The sequence below is a fragment of the Aegilops tauschii genome, chromosome 5 (genome assembly GCF_002575655.3).
Source record: "Aegilops tauschii subsp. strangulata cultivar AL8/78 chromosome 5, Aet v6.0, whole genome shotgun sequence".
Classification (NCBI taxonomy): domain Eukaryota; kingdom Viridiplantae; phylum Streptophyta; class Magnoliopsida; order Poales; family Poaceae; genus Aegilops; species Aegilops tauschii.
The window spans coordinates 167,228,655-167,238,073 of record NC_053039.3 but is presented as its reverse complement, the minus strand read 5'-3'; the positions used below and the strand labels follow the sequence as shown (position 1 = coordinate 167,238,073).

The following is a 9,419-nucleotide window of genomic DNA, read 5'->3' as shown; positions in this document are numbered from 1 at the left end:
CCTTTTACCACACTTGTGCTTCAAAGTAGCACCATGATCTTCTTGATAGAGAGTCTCCTATGTTGTCACTTTCATATACTAGTGGGAATCTTTCATTATAGAACTTGGCTTGTATATTCCAATGATGGGCTTCCTCAAAATGCCCTAGGTCTTCATGAGCAAGCGAGTTGGATGCACACCCACTTAGTTTCTTTTTGAGCTTTCATACACTTATAGCTCTAGTGCATCCGTTGCATGGCAATCCCTACTCACTCACATTGATATCTATTTATGGGCATCTCCATAGCCTGTTGATACGCCTAGTTGATGTGAGACTATCTTCTCCCTTTTTGTCTTCTCCACAACCACCATTCTATTCCACCTTTAGTGCTACGTCCATGGCTCACGCTCATGTATTGCGTGAAGATTGAAAAAGTTTGAGAACATCAAAAGTATGAAACAATTGCTTGGCTTGTCATCGGGGTTGTGCATGATTTAAATATTTTGTGTGATGAAGATAGAGCATAGCCAGAATATATGATTTTGTAGGGATAGCTTGCTTTGGCCATGTTATTTTGAGAAGACATGATTGCTTTGTTAGTATGCTTGAAGTATTATTGTTTTCATGTCAATATTAAACTTTTGTTTTGAATCTTATGGATCTGAATATTCTTTCCACAATATAGAAGATTACATTGATAAATATGTTAGGTAGCATTCCACATCAAAAATTCTGTCTTTACCATTTTCCTACTCGAGGACGAGCAGGAATTAAGCTTGGGGATGCTTGATACGTCTCCAACGTATCTATAATTTTTGATTGTTCCATGCTATTATATTATCCATCAAGGATGTTTTATATGCATTTATATGTTATTTTATATGATTTTTGGGACTAACCTATTAACCTAGAGCCCAGTGCCACTTTCTGTTTTTCCTTGTTTTTGAGTATCGCAGAAAAGGAAAACCAAACGGAGTCCAATTGACCTGAAAATTGACGGAGATTATTTTTGGACCAGAAGAAGCCCACGGAGCATCGGAGATGGACCAGAAGAGTCCCGAGGCACCCACGAGGGTGGGGGGCGCGCCCTACCCCCTGGGCGCGCCCCCTACCTCGTGGCCGCCTCGGAGACCCCCCTGACTTGTTACCGATGCCAAAACCACTTATATATACAGAAACCTCCAAAACATAACATAGATTGGGAGTTCCACCGCCGCAAGCCTCTGTAGCCACCAAAAACCAATCGGGACCCTGTTCCGGCACCCTGCCGGAGGGGGAACCCTCACCGGTGGCCATCTTCATCATCCCGGCGCTCTCCATGACGAGGACGGAGTAGTTCACCCTTGGGGCTGAGGGTATGTACCAGTAGCTATGTGTTTGATCTCTCTCTCTCGTGTTCTTGAGGTGGTACGATCTTGATGTATCGCGAGCTTTGCTATTATAGTTGGATCTTATGATGTTTGTCCCCCTCTACTCTCTTGTAATGGATTGAGTTTTCCCTTTGAAGTTATCTTATCGGATTGAGTCTTTAAGGATTCGAGAATACTTGATGTATGTCTTGCATGTGCTTATTTGTGGTGACAACGGGATATCACGTGTTCTACTTGATGTATGTTTTGGTGATCAACTTGCGGGTTCCGTGACCCCGTGAACTTATGCATAGGGGTTGGCACACGTTTTCGTCTTGACTCTCCAGTAGAAACTTTGGGGCACTCTTTGAAGTAATTTGTGTTGGTTTGAATAGATGAATCTGAGATTGTGTGATGCATATCGTATAATCATACCCACGGATACTTGCGGTGACATTGGAGTATCTAGGTGACATTAGGGTTTTGGTTGATTTGTGTCTTAAGGTGTTATTCTAGTACGAACTCTATGATAGATCGAACGGAAAGAATAACTTCGTGTTATTTTACTACGGACTCTTGAATAGATCGATCAGAAAGGGTTATTTTGAGGTGGTTTCGTACCCTACCATAATATCTTCGTTTGTTCTCTGCTATTAGTGACTTTGGAGTGACTCTTTGTTGCATGTTGAGGGATAGTTATATGATCTAATTATGTTATTATTGTTGAGAGAACTTGCACTAGTGAAAGTATGAACCCTAGGCCTTGTTTCCTAGCATTGCAATACCGTTTACGCTCACTTTTATTACTTGTTACCTTGCTGTTTTTATATTTTCAGATTACAAAAACATATATCTACCATCCATATTGCACTTGTATCACCATCTCTTCGCCGAACTAGTGCACCTATACAATTTACCATTGTATTGGGTGTGTTGGGGACACAAGAGACTCTTTGCTATTTGGTTGAAGGGTTGTTTGAGAGAGACCATCTTCATCCTACGCCTCCCATGGATTGATAAACCTTAGGTCATCCACTTAAGGGAAATTATCTACTGTCCTACAAACCTCTGCACTTGGAGGCCCAAGAACGTCTACAAGAAGAAGGTTGTGGACATCAACGGGGCAGCCGTGGCGCGGGTGAGGGGCGGCGGCGGCTCGAGCAGGGGAGAGAGAGTGGACAGAGAGAGGGGTGGGGCACGCGCTGGTCGCTTTTTAGTTAGGTCACAGCTCTTTGCCATCTACTAGCAAACGGCAAAGAGCCTAGCTAACGGACGTTAGGTTGGCCACTTTCTTTGCCGTCTGCTAGCAGACGCCAAAGAAAGTGGCCGTTAGGTGGTTCTCGCTAGTGGGCCTCCCTTCCTCTTTGCCGTCGCTAGCGGACGGCAATGCTTCTATGCCATCTGCTGGCTGAAGGCAAACACGATATTTCTCGTCAGCTCTTTCTTTGCCGTCAGCTTTCCGTTAGTTGATGGCAAAGACCTTCTTTGCCGTCAGCTAGCTGACGGCAAGGAGCTGGCTGACGGCAAAGATCCTGATTCCAGTAGCGATATAAATGCATTTCCATATCATCCTCAGTCTAGTGGTCAAGTAGAATTGAGCAATAGAGAGATTAAATTGATTTTGCAAAAGACTGTTAATAGGTCTAGAAAGAATTGGTCTAAGAAACTTGATGATGCATTATATGGGCTTGTAGAATTGGTTATAAGAATCCTATGGGTATCTCTTCGTATAAAATGGTTCATGGAAAGCATGTCACTTACCTCTTGAATTAGAACATAAGGCAAATTGGTTTATTAAAGAGCTCAGTTATGACTTCAAACTTGCCGGTGAGAAGAGGTTATTTGACATTAGCTCACTTGATGAATGGAGAACCCAAGCCTATGAGAATGCCAAGTTGTTTAAAGAAAAAGTTAAAAGATGGCAAGACAAGAGGATACAAAAGCATGAGTTTAATGTAGGTGATCATGTTTTGCTATACCACTCTCGTTTATGATTTTTTGCAGGAAAACTTCTCTCTAAATGGGAAGGTCCTTACTTTATCGAGGAGGTCTATCATTCTCATGCCATCAAGATCAACAACGCCGAAGGCACAAATCCGAAGGTGGTAAACGGTCAAAGAATCAAACATTATATCTCAGGTAATCCCATAAATGTTGAGACCAATATAATTGACACCGTAACACGGAGGAGTACATAAGGGACACTTTCTAGAACGTTTCAGACTCCGAAAAGGAATAGGTATGTGGTACGGTAAGTAAACTGACTCCAAAACGTTTCCAATGGCAATTTTTCTCTGTTTTGGAATATTTAAAAAATTAGGAAAACTAAAAGTAGTCCGAAGAGCGCATGAGGCATCCACAAGGGTGGAGGGCGCGCCCCTCTGCCTTGTGGCCACCTCGTGTGCCCTCCGGACTCTGTTTTTCTTGCACAATACTTCTTTTGGTCGGTAAAAAATCATTATATAATCTCCCGAAGGTTTTGACCACCGTACCACGACAATATATTATGTGCTTTTTTCGAGCTATTTTTCTGACATATCTAGATCACCATTACGTCTCCAAGCGCCCCCAAGGACAAGTTTTTCGAGAAGGTCATCAACCCCTACCTTGCGGAGGTGCTGCAACACCCTCAAACCATTGAGATGCGTGAGGGGGTGCTGCACATACGCGATGTTGAGGGGCTGAAGAAGACCGGAAGCGTGGAGACAAGACTCGAAGCAATGGAGCAGCAAGTTTTCAAGTGCCAAGGGATGGTGGAACGTGGACTCAACGCCAATCACATGATGATCGCGGAGTTCACGAACAATCACAAGCTGGATGCGAAGAACATCAGAGAGGCCATCTTCAAGCTTCACGAGAAAATCGAGCACCTCCAGGCCCAGATCTGTGACCTGCAAAACCAAAACTGTGAGTATGAATATAGATTCAAGAGGATAAGTTTGGCTGCAGATGGGAGGATCCCGGAGACTCGTTCATCCTTCTATGATGATGAGCCTATGCCCTGGAAGATGGACGACAAGCCTACATCATCAACAACTCCATCGTCACCACCTCCGAAGAAAGAGACATAAATACATGGGTATGGGCACTCCCCTTGGCAACTGCCAAGCCTGGGTGTAACATCCCAAATTTTCAGATTTGGAATGCTAATAGGATCATTATTTTTCATCATGATTTCTATGCATTTTTGAATTTTCTGAATATTGAAAGAGTTTTTCAACTCAAGGCAAAAATATTTGGAGTGGAGATAACATGACTTCTTCCCTGTTAAATATAGTTGGAAAATGTTTAGCATATTATTTGGATTATATTGGGAGTTTTTCTATGCTATTTATGTGCCTGTATTGCATAAAATATAATTTTTCAAAAGTGCATATGTGTTTTAAATATGTTCACGGTATTCAATATTAGTAGTAATATTTCACTGTGTGTTCTTGTATTTTTTATTTATCTATACGTTATTTTAGTTTTAGCCACGATATCTTTTCTTGTACTCCCTCCGTCCGAAAAAAATTGTCTCCGCGGCGTTTTTGCAAAAAAAAACCTCCCCAGACTCCCGACATAACCCGCACTACTCGTCTTCTCAAGTCGACACTCCGCCGCTCCGACATAGGCGCATGGACGCCGGAGCTGCCCTGCGCCGCGCGTCCTCCGCCGCCGCTGCAGCTGCCTCTTCTGCTGCTCCCTTCTGCCTCACGCAGAATCCCTGCCTCCCGAATCTCTCCTCTTTCTCCCCAAAAATCGTTTCTTCTTCCTCCCGCCGCATCTCCTGCTCGCGCCCACCCCCTCCCTCCTAGCGTTGATGGAAGAAGCGTGGCCGGCCCTCGGCCCGGCGGTCGGCGACGCGGCCCTCCGCCCCCGCCTCCCCCCGGCACCTGTGGCGTGGGGCGTGGCCGTGATGGCGCGGCGGGAGACGGTGCCTAAGGAGTCGTCCGCGCAGGCGGTGAGCCGGATCGTGTCCAGCTGCGCCAACTCGACCGGCCTGGCACCCGTCCTCCCGTCGTCGACGCCAACGCCGTCATCTCGCTCGCCTCCACCGCGGGCCTGCTGGTCACGATGCCAGAGGTGCTCGAGGAGGTGCGCGACGCCGCAGCGCTCTGGAGGCTCGCGCTCCTGCCCACCCCCGTCGAGACCATCGAGCAAGAGAGGTCGAATGTTTACTTTAGCCGGCCCAGACCCTCGTATTGCTGCTTTCATTTGCTGAATAGAGCTTAAACTCTGCACTTTCATGGACTGAAGTTCATTTTTCTTGATGCTCTCTGCATTGCTGTATTCAGTAGGGCCAGCTCGAACCGTGTGCACCAGGAAGAAGGCTAGCTCGAACATTGTTTGGTGAAGCAAGCAGCTGAGCTGGTTTTGTTCTTGTCGCCTTGGATTGTGCAGCGATTGGAGGAGGACTTGGTGCAGAGGAATGGAGTGCGAGTACGGATGCTGCTTCCGTTGATCTCAGGTGAGCTTGCTAGACGAGTACAGATGCGCCCTTGGTGATTTTAAAACTACTGTTAGCCATGGAATTTGAGAGAGCAACCACACATTGAAACAACATTGGGCATACAGTATGCTTTGATCTCCAATGTTCAACAACTGTTAGCTTGAGATGAACATACAGTATGCTTGAGATGAACATACAGTATGCTTGACTGTATAACTGTAAATTTGCCTGAACATATGCTTGAGATGAACATACAGTATGCTTGACTGAAATAGCTGTTCATACACCTAGAAATGTTACTATGGGTGAAATTACCAATTAAAAAATGTATAACAATATTTGGAGTATTTATGATGATCAAAGTGTTTCTTACTCAAGTGTAATTTGTTGCCTCATCCACCATTTAGTATCCCTTGCTTGACTCAAGCTCAGAATTTAGGAGTAGAATAGAGTAGGCTTCAATTAGTCAAAACTGAATTTTACTCACTGAAAATATGACAGTGGAGTACTGTCCAAACTGTATTCACTGTCTAAATTTCATTGATTGCAAATTTTATTTATGTGTCAAGTTTGACATCAACTTGACTGAACATCAACTTGACTGATCAAAACCTGACAGAAATTGACAGGTTTTGGAAGAAAATGACAGGTTCTGAACATCAACTTGACTGGGTAATATAGTGCCAATTCTGATTGTTAACAGCAGAATACAGTTAATAGCAGTGTAATGGAGTGAGAAATCTTACTGTAAATTCAGCTACTGTAGTTATTGAAACTTCACTTTAAACTTCCAGTACACAAAATTCAGTTATCTTTTTAGTAGGAAAATTTCTGTAACAAATTTCAGAAGCTTGTATTTTCACACATATTGTGCTCTAGCTGATACATCTGCGTGTTCTAGCATTCTCCTTCCAATGCATACCGATATGAAACTTCTTCTTTGTTTAATTTTTTGAGCTATTGCTGCTGCTTAATCAAACAATGCATACCGATCTGCTGCTGCTTATGTTTGGGACTTTGGGGTGCTGCATCGATGTGCATCAAACATGATTAAGTTTTTTTCCAAAATGCTTCAGACTGCTAGATTCAGTTTCTAGTGATAATCCAAAATGCTTCAGACTGCATAAAATGCTTCTTTTGCTGTGATAATCCAAAATGCTTCTTTTGAGTACAGTAGCTGTCAAATTTAGCCTATCTCGAGCTTGGGCTTGAGAGCTTCTTTAGCAAGATCACTGAATGCAGTGTACTCCGCTGGAGCTTCTTTAGCCTATCTTGAGCTTGAGCTTGGGAGCTATCTTGAGCTTGCGAGTATATTTGTACGTTTGCTCACAATGGTGTACCGAAAATTGCAAGTTATATAGTGTAGTGTTTTGTAAATTCAGACTAGATTTGAGCAAGATAAACTTTACTGTTATGATTGATAAAGAAAACTTTAGTGTTATTTAGATTCAGAGCAAGTAAAGGAAAATTTAATAAAATTTGTCACTGTCAAAACTGAAACATGCAGGATGTGGTATTAATGTAGTGTTATGCATTTCTTTATCAATCATCCTGATGCCGTCGTGTGGACATGTGGTAGCACTGAATAATGAATTTGTGTTAACACTGAATTTGTGGACATGTGGATACTGAATTTGTGTGGACATGTGGTAGCATTTTCTTTATCAATCATTGGTTCATGTAAGTACTATAGACCTTCTACATATAATCTGAACATATAGAAGCATTTCTTTATCAATCATTTTCTTCTCTAGAGGAGTAACCTTGCCTCATCAATGGTGAGATAAACAGTGGTATTGGATATTTTCAGTAGAATCACTAATGGAGAAAATGGATAGTGCAAAGGCCAATATGATCTTCTTATTTAACTAATCATCAAAACATACCCTAGTTAGTCTTGAGGAATCTGGTGGAATCACATTGCTTGTTTCCAAAATAAATTGATTGATTGTGCACTGAAAATTGATTGATTTTTTTAGCAAATTTAGATATGTTTATTCCTAATCTGTTATTTTTTAACTTTGCAAATAATCTATTTCATTTAAACTACAGCTGTACAACAATGAAGCAAATAATCTACTGCAGTTTGATCTACTGCAAATTACCGAATCAATTGACAGCTACTCCTGGTTATCAATTTGATCTTCATTTGCATAAACCTGGTTGGTGCTCGCACTATTTACTGAAAATAAACCATTATTTACTGAAAATAAACCATTATTTACTGAAGATAAATCTGGTTGACCTTCATTTGCATAAACCTGGTTTGTGCTCGCACTATTTACTGAAAATAAACCATTATTTACCGAAGATAAACCTGGTTGACCTTCATTTGCATAAACCTGGTTTGTGCTCGCACTATTTACTGAAAATAAACCATTATTTACTGAAGATAAACCTGGTTGATCTTCATTTGCATAAACCTGGTTGAGTATTACAGAGCAATTGACAGCAAATTGATCTGGTTGGAATTTAGATAGCAACAGTAATAGTTAACTGAACTTCTTCTTTTTGTAACATTTCTTCAGAGGACATGATCAATTGTGTTTCAAATTACAGAGCAAGCAAGGTCCGGCACTGGAGATGAAAAAGCAAGGAGCCTTGTACTTCTTCTCACTGACAGCAGCACGAGCAGGGGACCTCCGGCGACAGCACACGAGCAGCTGACCTCCGGGCGGCAACACGAGCAGGGGACCAGTAGCAACTTGCAGAGGAGCAGGGGAAAGAGCTCGAGCTTGAGGTCCAGGACGAGCTTGAGGGAGCTCGAGGTCCAGGTCCAGGCGCGCGCAGGTCCTGGCCGGTGGCGGCGCAGATCCTGGGTGGCGGAAGGGATATCGGCCGCGCAGGCCTGGCGGCGGCGGCCCAGGTCCTGGGTGGCGGAGGAGCACGTCCTGCGCAGCGGCGGAGCAAGCAATTGAGTGGCGCAGGTCCTGGGCAGCGGAGGACCATGTACTTGGCGGCGGCGGAGCAAGCAATTGGGTGGCGCAGGACCTGGGCGTCGGAGGAGCACGTCTTGGGCGGTGGCGGAGCAAGCAATTGGGCTGCGCAGGTCCTGGGCAGCGGAGGAGCAAGCCATGGGCAGCGCCAGCGTAGGTCCCCGGCGGCGACTTGCCCTGGCGATGCGCGCGGGTGACGGACAGAGGAAGAAGGAAGGAAAAGGCGACCTGTTTGTAACAGATTTTAAGCTACGATGGCGTTTTTGCAAAATTCGCAGTACACTAAGCTGTGGACAACTTTTTCCGGACGGAGGGAGTACATAGATCTTCACAGATATTACTGTTCATCTGGGCCAGCAGCAGCCCAACTCCTGTTTGTCGCCCAGTGCACTAGAGCAGCAACAGCACAGCGTCGGCAGGCCGGCCCATTGCCCCGCACAGCTGCAGCCCAACCACAGCCTTTCCTATATTTTTTTATCTCTTTCACCTTCTGCCGCTGTCTTTGGGTCCCGCTTTTCATCTCCTACAACACACCGTGCTCATCACGAACACTGTAGCTCTTGTAACCGAACCGAACCCAAATCGATGGATTCAATCGATTCTTGACATGTAGGCCACGTGATCTGCTCTATATAATATCTCCAACCCCTCCTCGTCTGATTTTTCGTGAATTTGAAACCTTCCGTGCCTTGGAACGCGGTCCCGATCTCGCCAGACTTCCG

At 44.1% G+C, this 9,419-nt stretch overlaps 1 long non-coding RNA gene across 1 annotated transcript; it reads left to right on the top strand.

Annotated features, from left to right (window-relative positions):
• The first annotated feature begins 4,850 nt into the window (after positions 1 to 4,850).
• On the top strand, positions 4,851 to 9,032 carry LOC123494068 (uncharacterized). The gene is made up of 3 exons (XR_012184397.1): positions 4,851 to 5,477; positions 5,607 to 5,779; positions 8,321 to 9,032. It is a non-coding gene; the product is annotated as an uncharacterized lncRNA (long non-coding RNA).
• The last annotated feature ends 387 nt before the right edge of the window (positions 9,033 to 9,419 follow it).